Raw genomic sequence first — 11480 nt, forward strand, 5'->3', positions numbered from 1 at the left:
CCCTCCGCGGCCGGCGCTCCGGGCCCCAGCCGCTCCGCGGCATGTAGGATCTTCCCGGACCGGGGCACAAGCCCGTGTCCCCCGCGTCGGCAGGCGGACTCTCAACCACTGCGCCACCAGGGAAGCCCTGTCCCTGCGGATTTGTATGAAGCAACTGACCTGTGACTAAGTTCCCTTGTTCTCGCCAGGCAGGGACAATGCCCCATTACAGGGAGGCCAGGTCCCAGCCCACAGCAAGGGGCATGGACCAGAGAGGGAGAGAGAGGGAAACGGGGCAGGGCCAGACTAGTCCTGGGATGGGAGTGCCGACAGTCCCTGATAAGAATGGTTACAATTAGGAGAACACAAATGTCAGTATCTCCTTCTGGTTGCCCGGTACGTGAGGGTTTTGCTTTATTCGCAACCCTAAGGAGATGCCTTTTCCTGCCAACTTCCAGGGGTATCGCTGGTTGTTCTCACAACCAACCAGGTGAGAAAACTGAGGCTGAGGAAAATCAGGTGATTTGCCAAGGACGCCCAGCTGGTAGGTGGAGAAGTGGTGGCCGGAACTCAGATTATCTGAATTGTGGTTATTAGAAAGCACCCATTCTGTGCCAAGCACAGTGGAAGTGCCAGGTGGGGAGCTGGTAACTTCAGTAGGTGGGAGAACCGGGAAGAACCTGATGAAAACCCGGCCACACCCCTCCGTCTGACTTCTACAGCTTGATACCACCCCCGCCATCATTGATTGGACTAGGAGAGGGTGTGGCCCAAGATGAGCCAATCAGAACCTCTCTTGAAGGAATTGGCAATTAGAACGGAACATTCGGGTCAGATAGAGGTGGGCCTGGGAAAATAAAGGTCCGGAGGGAGCTGCATTCTTATCTGATTGGGGTGTTCAAAGCCAAGGGGCAGGCGGAAGTGAGGGAAAGACAAACCTTGCAGACTTCTATGTGTGTCGTCGGGAGGTTCTCAGTCTGTGGAGAGGCGGGGAACTTTCACACAGGCAACAGCTGACCCATCACGCAGCCCTGGAGGCAGAGATGGTCTCTACAGCCACTGATCCTCCAAGCGCCTTACTTCCTGCATCTGGATTCCAAAGGAATCCCTGAATCTGAGAGTTAGAATGTGGTTTTGCTCTTTGCTTCTAAATCTGAAGTTGGCAAACTTTTCCCGTTAAGGGCCAGATAGTATTTTTGGCTTTGAGGGCTACACAGTCTGCATCCCAACCTCTCCACTCTGCCGTTGCAGCAGGAAAGCAGCCATAGACAACAAGGAAATGAAGGAGTGTGACTGGGTCCCAATAAAGCTTTAAATGCCATAAGGCACAGAGGGCAGAATTTGGCCCCCAGGCTGTAGATTGCTGACCCTTGATCCAAATAAAGCCTGAGGTCCAGTGCACAGCATTTGTCTAAGGCACAAGTTCCTGTGTCTCAGGAGATGGCATGACCATTTACCCAATTGTCTGGCTAAAAACCTGGTGTAGCTGAGCAGTCAATGTCCCACCCCATCCCCCGGGCACTAACCTCTACGCCTGCTTACTACAAAGTCCTGCAGGACAGCACACAGTGCTGACAGATGGGGACCCAGCCCCTCACCCCTCGGGTCTGAGATGTGTGCTCCACGCTAACTCCCCCCCAAGTCCCCAGCAGAAATAAGCTGCAGGTGCCCACATTGGTAACTTCTTGGTTCTGCATATTTATTGGCTGCCTCTGTTTCCCCAGCTCACTTCTCTCCCCTGTGGTTGCTTCCTGGAAGCACCTCTCAAATAACTCCCTTACACTGGAATCCTGCTCTCAGGATATCCTGACCCAGACTAAGGCACCCAGGAGTCATCAATGGCCACTCACGTTCTCTCTTGCCCCCACACCCAAACCACTAGCAAATCAGCCCTTCCTTCAAAACATATGGGGAATACAGCCACTTCTCACCACCACCACTGCTTTGCCCTTGGTCCAAGCCACGGTCATCTCTGGGGCCCTCACAGTCCCTTCTCCATGTACACAGCAACCAAACAAAACCAAAGTTAAGCCAAGTCCCACCTCTGCTCAAAACCCAACTAGGGCTTCCCATCACATTTAAAATAAAATGCTAAGTTCTTAACCTAGTCTATAAGGCCTTACAGGATCTGGCTCCCAACCACCTCTCTGATCTTTCCTTGCAACTCTCTTCCTCTCATTCACTCTGCTCCATCACTCTAGCCTCTTCATGATTCTTGAAACCTTCCGTACATGTTCCTGCCTCAGGCCCTTTGCACTGGCTGTTGCACTTGTTTAGACCACTGTTCCCTGAAATAGCTACATGGCTCCTCTTCTCACTACATTCAAGTCGTTACTCAAATTTGACATAATTAGTGAGATCCTCACTGTCTATCCTCTTTAAAATAGATCGTCTTCCTGTCCATCCCCTTGTCCTGCTATCCTGCATATATCCTAAATATTATATATTTATTTGCTTATTTGATTCTGTTTTGTCTTTCCCAACTAGACTGTAATCTGCTTTGGCCTGTGCCTGGCATATTCTAGTTATTTAATACATATTAATGAGGGAAGGGAAAAAGGTGTTAGGCTGCCTGGGCTCAAATCTTGGCTCTGCCATGTAACAGCTGTATGCCCTTGGACAAGTCATTTTCCCTTCCCATGCCTCAGTTTCTCATCTATATTATAGGAATAAATAAGAAACAATGATAATAAAACCTATCTAATAAGATTATTGTGGGGATCGGGTGAGATGATCCATGTACAGTACCTGGCAGATATTACAGCGCTTCATAAATGGCAGCCAGGTTTATTCTTGGGATGACCATGGGGCCTCTATTTCCTAATCTGTGAAATGGGGCTCTTGCAAGAATTAAATGAGGTGATGGATGGAAACTGCCTGGCACATAGCCCTCTATAAAAATTAGTGATTATTTTTTATAAATACACACACACACACACACACACACACACACACACACACGTACACAGAGCCCATAAAGTGCTATCCATTTCTGCCTTCCCTAAGCAGATTCCCTGAGGACCAGGAAGTAGAATGAACATAAGACCGTGAATTCAATGGCTGAAGAAGGATGGCTCCTGTTCAGCCACATCCACATTGGTTGCCTCTGAGCTGATGCCAGCACATTCTTACTGGGAGTTTTCTCTTCCCACACACTCTGCAACCCCTGGTCTCCAGCACACAAGCAGCCTGGCGTCCCTGTAAAAGCCCCACGCAGGCATCAGAACCTCAGCTGCTCCCCCTCTGGAGCCCAGACCACCAGGCTGAGCAGCCACCGTGCCTTTGCATGGTGTCGCTCCTTATTAGGCATCATTAGGTACACGGTAATTATAATAATTATGTGCACTGCTTAGGCGACCATCCTCAGTAACAACCACTGCTATTCAGAAGTCATAATTGCTGCATCAAAACTTAAAATGAAGGCTAATTCGATGTCAGTGGCTCCCCCTGCCCCGAATCCCAGCCCCCGACATAATCTCTATACCCAAAGTGCCCCGTGACCCCCGGCCATCCTTGATTAATCTGTAGAACCTAAAACAGAAAATCCGGTCCACAGGAGAGCATGGCTGTGCCAGTGGGATTAAAAGGAAACATGAGGAGGTTTGAGGATGACTTGTACGGTGTTGAATCATTTAAAAAGAAAATCTGAGGGCAAGAGGTGGCTGCAGAGCCTGGGCTGGGGGTCAGGAGATGGGGTTCGAATCCTGGGGGTGTCAGAGTCTTCCATGATGCTCACCGCTTCCCCATCAGTGAAGTCGGAGGGGTTGACTTGGAGGAGCATAATGGGGGCTTTCCTTCTAGTGATATTTTATAGGGGAGCAACAAATAAAGAGATGCAAGCAGAGCAGCTTTGAAAAAGGAGAAACAAGAGGGTCTGGAGACCCCCTGCCCTATCTAACAGCACAGCACCTCTGAGATATCTCTGCAAACACCTAGGTTTCCAGGCGCGTCGATGCTCTCTGAAGCACTGTTTCTCAAGCTGGGCCGCACGCTGGGATCGCTGGGGAGACTTAAAAACTGCTAATGCCCGGGTCTTACTCCCATGGTTATGATTTTGTTGCTCTGGATGCAGCACAGACACCAGGATTTTTAAAATTTCCCCAGGTGATGCTAAAATGCAGCCTCGTCTGAGAAGCACTCCTCTATAGGCTTATACCTGGGCAATCAGAGGGCCTCTGATTCTCCCCAGCCTGGTATAAGGGTCCCCTCACTGGGCCTCAGTTTCCCCATTTTCCAAGCGGAAATGTCGAATGCGATGGCCTCCAAGGGCCTCCCAGCTCTCAGTTTCCCTCAGCTGGGGATCACTCCAGAGCTTGGAGAGCCTGGAGCATGAGGTAAAGCAAGGCTGTCTGTGTCCCTTTTTCTCCTGCCAAATGTTTGTATCCACTCCTACCAGTGGAGGCCTGGCCTCAGTGCTATAGGACAAAAAATCACAAGAATACTATTCAATACTCCTTGCCCTCCAAGCACTTGAGGAACCAAGAGAGAACCATTTATTGGAAATAAAAGGGCTAAACAGAAATACACACACTCACACACACAGAAGCCACCAGTGTTCAACTTCCTCCAAGGTAAACTACAGTTCTTGTTACTCGAATCCAGCATTTCCCCAGGTGGGTTGAACAGAACATTAATCCCAAGGGATGATGCTCAGTGAAGATCTGAACACACAATGGAACACCGATTCCTGCGTATGGAAGAGTCACAATGCAAGTGAACAGAATAAGAATAATCCTGCAATAAGTAATCCTGTTTCGCTCCGTTTAACCTATAGTTCCAAACTTCTTTGACTACAGAACTCCACTCAGGGTCTTTGGAACTAGTGGTGCACTGAGCACAGACTGGAACAGACAGAGGCACAGGCATGGACACCCAGTTAATTCAGCCTAGGGAATGGAGGCCTAATTTTGAGCAGCTTTGGGCAGAATGTTGGTAAAATTGCCACAAATTTGTCTGGCTTTGGCTTCAGGAAAGACAACATTCTCATGTGGTCCCGCAAGAAATGGAGACAAGCCATGGGTGCATTTCAGGGAATGGGGGCAGCACCCACCAGGGGAAGCCTGTCCACATGGATGCAGAACGTGGAGTCAGCAAGAAGAGGCAGCTCTCCAGAGGGGATTCAGACAAGCTCCTACACTATCCCCATGAGAAGGGATGCGTAGTTGACAGCCCTCACTTAGATAGGTCAATTATTTGTAGTGCAACCTTTATAAAATTCCAGGTTTTAAAAGAAAAAAGAATCATCTTCAGGCAAGCAAGAAAGGGGTTGGACATCAGTAGCATCTCATAAGGAGGAATACCTTGAGACAGCAGTGGCCGTGAACTACCCCAGAGCACCTAGATGCCTCTCCACCCTAGGTAGCCACCACCCATCCCAAGTCGTTCCTGAGTTAGCAAAATCATAGAGGGCTAAACAGAGATGGTAGCAGTGAGTAGAGCCTTTGCAAACGGTGACTCCAAAAGGCAGTCACCTATAGCTGGTTCCATGGAGGAATCCATTCATGCAGCCGGATTCTTCTAGAGTATGATTACCTTCCTGATCTATGGATGCCCCAAATATCTTCTCATGCAGCTCAGGAAAAGGGCCCAGAATGAGGCTCTCTCGCCATGAAGCCCTGTCTTCCAAGGGCTGCCACTGTGTGCATGAGTCACAAACCAGCTGTATGGGGCAAGGAGGGGAAAAGCAGATAATTCTTATATAACAGCTACTACATGATAAGCACCTTTCTAAATACTTTACATTAATTACCTTATTTAACCTTTGATATAACCCTATCAGTTGGGTACTGCGATTATTTCCATTTTGCGGATAATGAAACTGAGGCAAGGAGAAATTAGGCAAGTTGGCCTAAGTTCCTTACCATAGCTGGAACACGGTAAAGAACACTGTGTAGGAGTCTTCCACTTTTCTCAAGTTTTTCCCTTGGGCACTTCACCAGCCTGAACTCCTCCAGGTTTTCAAGCCAGGGCACTGGAATAGAGGGGCTGCTTAAAAGCTGGGAACCAGAAACTTCTGTTGGGACCCCCTGAAGATCCTTGGCCAATAGAAGTACTATGCATGTGTAGACCAAGACTCTGCAAGGCTAGCTGAGAGCTGGTGAGGAAGGCTGATTGTTGGACATCAGAAGTTACACCATGCAGGGAGTTTTGGCCTAATAAGAGTGAAGAGAATCTCACCGAACACCTCAGGCATCCAGCTGAGAAATCAGAAAATCTATGCACATCTTAGAGTAAGGGCCATGTCCTAAGACTAAAGACAAAACCTAAAATGGACCCGTCATAACAAAAAATAAAATTGAGCTTAACGGAATCAAGAGAATCCACCAGTAATTTAACTGACTGCCAGAACAAAACTCAACACCACTTAAAAGAGGATAGCAAAATCCAAATTATCCAAAATACAATAAAACGTTGCTATGTGTGCAAAAAAACAAAACAAAACAAACAGCAACAAAACACACAGGAAAAGTGACCCAAAATTAAGAAGAAAAGCAGATAATAGAAACAGATCTTGAGATATTTAGAAGTTGGAATGAACAACCAAGGACTTTTAAACAGGTATAGATAAATGTTAAAGAACTTAGAGGAAAATATAAGCATGAAGAATTTTAAAATGGAGACCCTCAAATACAAACCATAACGGGAACCAAATGGAAATTCTGGAACTGAGGAGTTTCATAACTGAAATGAAATATTCTCTAGATGGTTCTTAAGATCAGATTGGAGGTAGCAGAAGAATGCCAGGAAACTTGAACACAATTCACGAACAGAGGCAGGAAAACAACCTTTAAAAAATTAACTGAGCCTCAGCTACTGTGCAACAATATTAAGTAGTCTAAAATAGATGTTATTGGAATTCTAGAAGGATGAGAGAGAGAGTGGGACAGAGAAAAGTATTTGAAGGAATAGTTTCCAAATTTGATGAAAAACATCAGCTGAGAGATCCAAGAAGCTCAGGAGACCCCAACGTATATATAAATATAAGAAAGCCACACAAAGGCATTTCATAGTCAAAACACTAAAAAGAAAAGTAAAAGACGTATCTAAAAATCAGAGAAAAAATACAATACCTGCAAGTAATAATTATAAAATTGATAAGTAACCTCATCAGAAAATATGCAGATAAGAAAAAATAGAAATGAAGTCTTTAAGATGCTGAAAGAAAAAACTGTCAATCCAGAGTTATATATCTAGCAACAATATCCTGCAAAAATTGGGGTGAAATAAAGATATTTTCAGATAAAACAAAGCTTCGAGAATTCATTGTCAGCAGGTCTGCCCTACAACAAAAAAAATGCTTTTAAAAATTTCTTAAGGCTGGGGCTAATCAGATGGCAACTCAGATTTTGAGGAAGAAAAGAAGAGTACTGGAAATGGTAAACATGTGATTACATTTAAAAGATTACTTTTTGCTTCTCTTTGGCTTTGTAATCGACAAATGACTATTCAAATCAAAAATAATAACACTGTTTTGTGAAGTTTATAACTTATGTAGAAGATAGATGATGATGATGATGAAGATAGATAGATATAGATATATAGATAGATGATAGATGTATGTAGATATAGATATATTAAAACAATACAACAAAGAACAGAGAAGAATAAATGAAATGGTAGTGTTTAAGGTTCTTATATTTTATTTGAAGTGGGAGAATATCAACTCTCAGTAGAGTTAGAATAAAAAGAGCTATACCTGAAAAAAGAATAGAGGAAATAAATGGAATAAAGAAGTATTCTATATGCCCAAATTAAAGAGAAAGGGAAGACAGAAAGAAAAAGAGATAGGTCAATAGAAAGCAAATAGTAAGATGACAGATTTAAACCCAACTATATTAAGAACATTAAATATCAATGTTCTAAACAGTCCAATTGAAAAGCAGATATTGTTATTATGATTCAGACGAGCAAGGTTAACTTTATTCCAACAAGAGAAATATTTAAAATATTAAGACTAATTAAAAGGGGAGAAAAGGTATAAACTGCAAGTAGTAAAAATTTGGTTTTTACCAAATATGAGAAAAACAGACTTCAAGACAGAGTATTTCCACATAAAAGTATGTACATTCTTTATTGAAGCATAGGTGATTTACAATATTAATTAATTAATTTTACAATATTAATTAATTTCTGTTGTGATTCAGTTAACATATATATTTCTTTTCATATTCTTTTCCATTATGGTTTATCACAGGATATTGAAAATAGTTCCCTGTGCTGTACAGTAGAACCTTGTTGTTTATTGATCCTATATATACTAAAAACTCACTTTAGATCCAAAAGCACAATAGGTTAAAAGTGAAAGGATGGAGGAAAAATTATCCATGAAAATAATAACCAAAAGAAAACTGAGGTGGCTATATTAATATCAGACAAAATGGACTTTAAGTCAAAAAATATTCCAAGAGACAAAGAAGGGCCTTATACATAGGTAAAAGAGTCAATCCATCAAGAAGATATAACAATTATATACCTATACACACTTAGCAATAGAGCCCCAAAATATGTGAAGACAAAACTGACAGAACTGAAGGGAGAAATAGACAATTCTAGAAAAATAGTTGGAAACTTCAATACCAAGCTTTCAAAAATAGATAGAACAACTAGACAGAAGATCGAAGAGAAAGTAGATTTGAACAACACTAAAAACCAACTTGATCTAATAGAGACATACAGACACTTCATCCAACAACCAGAGAATATACATCTTCTAAAGTGAACACAAAACATTCTCCAGCATAGACCTTATGTGCAGTCACAAAACAAGTTTCAATAAATTTTAAAAGGTTGAAATCATACAAAGTATCTTCTTTGGCCACATGTAATGAAATAACAAATCAATAACAAAGGAAAAGTGGAAAATTCACAGACATCTTGAATAAATAACTAATGGATCTTAAATAACTAAATAACTTAAATAACTAATTCTTAAATAACTAATGGATCAAAGAAGAAATCACAGGGGAGATTAGAGAATATTTTGAGACAAAAATGAAAACAGAATACAAAAAGTTATGGGATGCAGCAAAAGCAGTTTTAAGGAAAATTTGTAGCTTTAAATATCTACATTTAAAAAGAAGGAAGATCTCAAATCAAAAACTTAACCTGAGGGCTTCCCTGGTGGCGCAGCGGTTGAGAATCTGCCTGCTAATGCAGGGGACACGGGTTCGAGCCCTGGTCTGGGAGGATCCCACATGCCGTGGAGCAACTAGGCCTGTGAGCCACAACTACGGAGCCTGCGTATCTGGAGCCTGTGCTCTGCAACAAGAGGCCACGATAGTGAGAAGCCCGTGCACCACGATGAAGAGTGGCCCCCGCCTGCCACAACTAGAGAAAGCCCTCGCACAGAAATGAAGACCTAACACAGCAAAAATAAATTAATTAATTAGAGTGAAATACCTTGTCAAAAAAGAGAGACATGTACCACAGTGTTCATTGCAGCACTATTAAAAAAAAAATTAAAACAACTTAACCTGACACATTCAAGAAGTAGAAAAAGAAGAGTAAAATGAATCCAAAGCTAGCAGGAGGAAAGAATGATAAATATTAGAGTCAGCTAAATAGAATCGAAGCTAGAAAAACAGAGAATCAATCAAACCAAAAGTTGCTTCTTTGAAAAGACCCATAAAATTCACAGACTTTTTGCAGATATTTTGGTTTTTACAAGCTGAAAGTTTTTGGCAATCCTGCATTGTCAGATGATGGTTAACATTTTTCAGCAATAAAGTAGTTTTTAATTAAAGTATGTACATTGGGTTTTTTAAGATATAATGTTATTGTACCTTAATAAACTTCAGTTTAATGTAAACATAACTTTTGAATGCACTGGGAAGCCAAAAAAATTGTGTGACTCACTTTATCATGATATTTGCTTTATTGTGGTGGTCTGGAACTGAGCCCACAATACCTCCAAGGTATGCCTGGAAAAGACAGTGAATTGGTCATCAAAACTTCCCAACAAATAAAAGTCCAGGACCAGATGGATTCACTGGGGAATTATACCAAACATTTAAAAGAGAATTAATACCAATCTTCTCAAACTCTTCTAAAAATTTGAAGAGGAAGAAATATTTCTTACTGCATTTTACAAGGTCAGCATGACCCTATTATCAAAGCCAATCAAAAACAATGCAAAAAAACCCCCATAGACTAATATAACTTATGAAAACAAATGCAAAATTCCTCAACAAAATACTGGCAACCCAAACCCAGCAGAATACTTAAAGGATTATATACCATAACCATGTGGGATTTAACCTAGGCATGCAAGGGTGGTTCAATCTCCAAAAATTAATAGATATAATACATCACATTAATAGAATGAAAGAAAAGATATTCATAATCATCCCAACGGATGTATTTGACATAAACCCACACCCTGTCATGACACAAAATAGGGAGAAGGAACTCCCTCAACATGATAAAGAGCATTTATGAAAAACCCACAACTAACATCATAATCAATGGTGAAAGTCTGAAAGCTTTCCCACTAAGGAGCAAGACAAGGATTCTGCTTTCACTGTTTCTATTCAACATTGCAATAGTTCTAGCCAGAGTAACTAGGCAAGAAAGCATTTAAAATTGGAAAGAAGATGTAAAATTATCGCTATTTGCAGATAGAAAAGTCTAAAGAATCCACAAAAATATGAGAAAACTTTGCCTCAAAGAACACCATAAAGAGAGTAAAAAAAAACCCTACAAAATGGAAGAAAATATTTATAAATCATATATCTGTTAAGAGCTTGGTATCCAGTAACTATTATCTTACAACTCAGCATCCAAAAGATAAACAACCCAGTTAAAATGTAGGCAAAAGACTTGAACAGAGGGGAGGAGCTTCAAGATGGCAGAAGAGTAAGACGTGGAGATGGCCTTCCTCTCCACAAATACATCAGAAATACACCTACATGTGGAACAGATCCTACAGAACACCTGCTGAACACTGACAGAAGACCTCAGACTTCCCAAAAGGCAAGAAACTCCACACACACCTGGGTAGGGCAAAATAAAAAAGAAACAACAGAGACAAAAGAATAGGGACGGGACCTGCACCTTGGGGAGGGAGCTGTGAAGGAGGAAAGGTTTCCACACACTAGGAAGCCCCTTCACTACTGCGGTTGGTGGAGGCGGGAAGCTTTGGAGCCGCGGAGGAGAGCGCAGCTACAGGGGGTGCGGAGGGCAAAGCGGGGAGATTCCCACACAGAGCATCAGGGCCGACCGGCACTCACCAGCCTGAGAGGCTTGTCTGCTCACCCGCCGCGGCGGGCGGGGCTGCGAGCTGAGGCTTGGGGCTTCGGAGGTCGGATCCCAGGGAGAGGACTGGGGTTGGCGGTGTGAACAGAGCCTGCAGGGGGTTAGTGCACCACGACTTGGAGGGAGGGAGTCCAGGAAAAAGTCTGGAACTGCCAAAGAGGCAAGAGACTTTTTCTTCCCTCTTTGTTTCCTGGTGCGCGAGGAGAGGGGATTAAGAGCGCTGCTTAAAGGAGCTCCAGAGACGGGCG

Source organism: Lipotes vexillifer, unplaced genomic scaffold (genome assembly GCF_000442215.2).
Source record: "Lipotes vexillifer unplaced genomic scaffold, Lipotes_vexillifer_v1.1 scaffold342, whole genome shotgun sequence".
Classification (NCBI taxonomy): domain Eukaryota; kingdom Metazoa; phylum Chordata; class Mammalia; order Artiodactyla; family Lipotidae; genus Lipotes; species Lipotes vexillifer.